A 5,000-nucleotide genomic window follows, 5' to 3' on the forward strand; every position below is an offset into this window, starting at 1 on the left:
CACACACCTTTTAATAACACCAGCATGCTCTAATGAAACACACGCCTGTGTTTACAAAACAAAACAAAACAAAACAGCACGGGCAGACAAGCGAGACAAGGACATAAGTGCCAGGAAAAAGGGAATCAAATAAAGAGCAGAGAGAGAGAATGAGAGAGAGAGAGAGATGCAGAAAGAGTGAGCGACTACATTGGGTGTAGTTTAGGAGAAAAATCAACACTGAAAAGGTGTCACATGCTGAACATTCTGCTGTCAAACTCCAGGAAAAGAGAGGCGTGAGGCGTGCGTGCGTCGTACTAGCAGCAGCAGCAGCAGCAGCAGCAGCAGCAGGCCCATCCATCAGCAGAGGGACAGAGAGAGAGAGAGAGAGAGAGAGAAAGAGAGAGAGAGAGAGAGAGAGAGAGAGAGAGAGAGAGAGAGAGAGAGAGAGAGAGGGAGAGAGAGGGGGGACGACTGGGACCATCTCCATTCAAGCAACATCAATGGCTTCTTCTCTCGTCTCTCCTTCCTGGAGGGATATATGCGCACTGTAATGTGTGTGTGAGTGTGAGTGTGAGTGTGAGTGTGTGGGGTGGGGTCTACAATCTGTTTGCAATCCGATGACATTTCACCCCCTTTTGAGAATTAAATCAATTACTACATGAGTAAGATCCCCAGGCTCGGCAGGGCTCTTTCAAGATCGCGTTTCACGAAAAGGATCGAGGCGACAAACCCCAGGGCCCAGGAGTGCAGGCCGGCCAGTCGACAGGGCAGGGGTGGGGGGGGGGGGCGGTCAGGTTACAATCAGTCTGAGCTGTGGTGTCTGGTTGTGGTTAGAGCTCCTAGCCTGCAAGTCTGCCCACGCATACGGGAAGGACACAAACACCGCCGCAGTACGAGGAGCACTATGTCGTGGAGCCGTGTGTGTGTGTGTGTGTGTGTGTGTGTGTGTGTATGCTGATCTTGTGATGTGACAGGAATATGGCCATTGGCAACAGACCATCAGGGAGTTGAAGAAAGGGAAAGTGGGAACAGGTGCAATGAAAGGATCTGCCTGTCATGCCAATGAGGCCAATTTACAGCACCTCAGCTCAGCATAACTGCATTGAGACGGAATGGTAGTGAGGAAAGAAGAAAAGAGAGTGAGAACAAAAGAAGAAAAGAAAGAAAGAAAGAAAGAAAGAAAGAAAAACAGAAATATAGGGCAAAAGGGAGAAAGGGATTTCAGTGTTCTACCTTCTAGCTGTGTGGAAATGTGTTCTCAAGGTCTAAATCTGACCAATTTACTCCACCGGCCAAATTCTAACCTTCATTTCAGGCTGTTTGGACTCCAGCCCAATCCTCTTACGGCAGCTGGCTCTTTTCCCCCCTCCTCCCTCCTTCTCTCCACCATTTGTTCATTTCCTGTCCTTAGCATTCACAGCATGGGGAATTGTCATTTGTTAGCGTTGCAGTGGGAGGACAAAGTAATCCCCTCCACCCTCATTCTCCAATCCTGCCATTAATCCCCATGCCACGATTATCTACATGTTGTTCCTTCAAATCTAAAGCGCCATCTCAGGGCGCGGCTGCCGGCACATCTGGAGATGGTGATGGGGGGGGGGGGGTTGTGGGGGGGTGGAGGGCATCCCGCTATCTGCTTCCTCACGGCGCTCTTCAGCAAGCGGAGCGGAGTGGGGCAGGCCGTGGCGGCGCAGTGCGGTGCCTGAGTGTGCATCTCTGGCCGGCACTCAGACAGCGGAGATAAATGCCCCTGCCTCCGCTCTGCTATCAGTCTGGCTGGAGCGCAAACGTGTGACTTTTGGGGTTATCGCGCTCACGGAGGACGCTATTCATTTAGAAGACGCAGGTCTTGATGTGCAGAGGGGTGGAACCCACGCGTGAAGATACACACACATTTGAACCATTCATTTATGTCCACGCACGCGCACACACACACACACACACACACACACACACACACACACACACACACACACACACACACACACACACACACACACACACACACACACACACACACAAAACATGTGGTCCATATGTGCTGTGTGCAAATGTGCTCCCAAAAAATACCAATGCATCATCATGATGGGCGTGCGTGTGACACCATGCACACACATAGATACGTATAATCTTACTCAGATGTACACACACACACACACACACACACACACGGGCGAACGCGCACACACACACACACACACGGGCGAACGCGCACACGCGCACACACACACACACACACACACTCGCGCACACACGCACACACGCACACACATACGCACACACGCACACACGCGCACACACACACACACACACACACACACACACACACACACTCACACACACACACATACACACAGGCGAACACGCACACAGACACACACACACACACACACACACACACACGCATTCACACCCATGCACATGCATGGGAAAACAATTCTATGTACTCTGACGCGGACACTCACACACATACAAACACAAATAAATGTGATGAAACACATTCACACTTACACCCTCTCACACTTACACCCTCTCTACACACCCCCTCCCCCTCACACAAACAGACACACACACACACATACCAACCGCTCCTCTTGACACACTGACACTGAATCCAGGAGTGACTTTCAGTGAGAGCTGAAATGACAGAAGTCAATGTGGCTTCCTGCGCCTGCAGCGAAGTCGAGCGAGACAGACGCTCGTGACACACTCAATGCGCCTGCAGTGCGCGCGCCGGCTGCCCAACAAAAGTAATTTCACTTCATCGGAGAAAAGCCAATATGTGCGGCGCTAAAAAAAGGGCTAGAAAGCCGGGATTAGAGCAGGGTTGGGTGCACAAAGCATCCGACGGCAGGCCGACAGAGAGGCACATTACACGCTTAGCATGTCCGACCAGACCCAAATCCTGGGTTTGACTTTCTTCTTTTAATTAAACAAGTCCCAACCAAATTAACTTGCTCGCTTCTCCACTTTCCACCCCCCCCCCTCCGTCTTTGCATCTCAGAGGTGATTAAAAAATAAAAAATCTGAGGCGAATGACGGGACATATGTTTGAATGGGATCTTAAGCTAGCGTGTGTGTACATCTTTGGGGAACCACCATATGCAGACCCCCAACAAGAGTGAGAAAGAGGGAAAATTATGGAAAAAGAGAGAGAGGAAGAGAGTGAGAAAGACAGATAGATAGATAGATAGAAAGAGAGAGAAAGAAAGAGAGAGAGAGAGAGAGAGAGAGAGAGAAAGGAAAACGACCACTGCAGTGGCATCGCCAGATTGTGGATGACTGTGAGGCCCTTCAGTAGCTCTCACAAGCGAAACCATTTGAAGTGTGTGCGTGTGTCAGTGTCTGTATGTGTGTGCCTGTGTCTGTCTGTGTGTGTGTGTGTGTGTGTGTGTGTGTGTGTGTGTGTGTGTGTCTGTGTGTGTGTGTGTGATCAATCATGCCAGAGACAGACACACAACTGCCGCTTCCTGACATCCCTGGCTCAGATCACAGCTTTACATGGGAATGGCTGTGCTGCAGCATATGTGCACATCAATACATGTCACTCCCAGCGGAGGTGATGGAGAGAGAGTGGAGACGACAACGCCTGTAACCAGGTAGTGTGAAAGTGGCTTTGAGACTGTGTAAGAATGTGGGTGTGTATTTATGTGCGAGTGCGCCACTCACAGTACTTCAACATGCGTCTGAGCGAGTTTCAGCGAGAATTTGTGTGGAGGATAGAGAAAGAAAGAGACAGAGAACGTGTGTATGGAGAGAGAGAGAGAGAGAGAGAGAGAGAGAGAGAGAGAGAAAGAGAGAGAGAGAGAGATGGTGGAGGGTGTTAGGTACAACTCTACCATATTGTAGATAAATAATAAAGGATTCAAATGTGCACTGTTCCATTTTTAAATGCTTCCTTTGGTAGCTGCCAGGTTGATATTTATGATGTGTTCATTTCTCTGCATTTTTAATCGCTCGGCGAGAGGAAAATTCCCCCTGTAGCACCGAGGGCGATTAGCCGTCTTCACCAGAGGCCCACCAGCAATTACTACAGCTCACAGCCACGCTCCAGTAGGGAGGCCTCCCCATGCTCATTCAAGGCACCGGCATTTGAATCAATAGCATTGGGGGCTAAATGGGAGATTCCTCGACTGCAAAAAAAAAAAAAAAAAAAAACACAACCTGTTACACCCATCAAAATTCTCTCCATCTACACATGCCGACACGGGAAGGCATTTAGGTGTTTGCCCCCAAAACTCAGAGACGATGCGGCTCCACGTCTAATCGTCTATAGGAATGAGGTGTTAACAACGGATTTCTGAGTCCTGACCATGAGAAAAAGAAAGACGGAGAGAGTGAAAGAAGAAATAGACGCAAGATAAAAAAAAGTCTTGTGTAACAATGATGGGGAGTTATCACCTGGCCTCAGCGGCCCTCTGCTCTCATATTGTTATTCAAGGAGGGAAAATCAATAGCGGTGGCAGAGCAGGATAATTGAAAAGCTGAGAGAAGAAAAGCGCGCTGCACTTCATATTTGCTAGGGGTCTCCCAGGTGAGCCCATTAGATTTACAAATGGTGGCTTGGACCCATCTGGAAAGTCCACTTGATCTTCAATTCGGTGGCGCTTTAGGAGGCGAGGAAGCAAGGAGAGGAAAAGACGGGAGACAGGATGAGGAGAGGAGAGGAGGGGAGGGGTGAGGAGGGGGGAAGGGAGAGACTTGCTACGCGGGTTTCAGCGGGTTTCAGCGGGTTTCGTCACACATCGGAGCGTCTGGCAGCGTTGGTGCCGGGGCTTTTTCCGCATGCCCCACCACGGGGGAGGCTGACAGGTGTTTGTCTTTGCTCTCACACACACACTCACAGTCTCACATACACACCTCACCTTCACGCGCCCTTCTGCCTGCGTGTCACGCCTAAATCATCCCCCCTCCCAGAGCATACACAGGCAACGCGCCACTGTTTATGTAGCACCGCAATAAGATCAAAGTCATAAAGTGACCTATAAAACGCATAAATGGCATTTGTATTTCATGTT

At 49.8% G+C, this 5,000-nt stretch overlaps 1 protein-coding gene across 1 annotated transcript in view; it reads right to left on the bottom strand.

Annotated features, from left to right (window-relative positions):
* The window catches only part of LOC143126329 (neural-cadherin), a 158,161-nt gene that overhangs the window by 46,578 nt on the left and 106,583 nt on the right, over nucleotides 1-5,000 (bottom strand). The gene's annotated exons all lie outside the window — the stretch shown is intronic.

Source organism: Alosa pseudoharengus, unplaced genomic scaffold (assembly GCF_046254945.1).
Source record: "Alosa pseudoharengus isolate Yale_2024_CS ecotype anadromous, Long Island Sound unplaced genomic scaffold, YU_APseudo_1.1 YU_APseudo_1.1_scf_16, whole genome shotgun sequence".
Taxonomy (NCBI): domain Eukaryota; kingdom Metazoa; phylum Chordata; class Actinopteri; order Clupeiformes; family Clupeidae; genus Alosa; species Alosa pseudoharengus.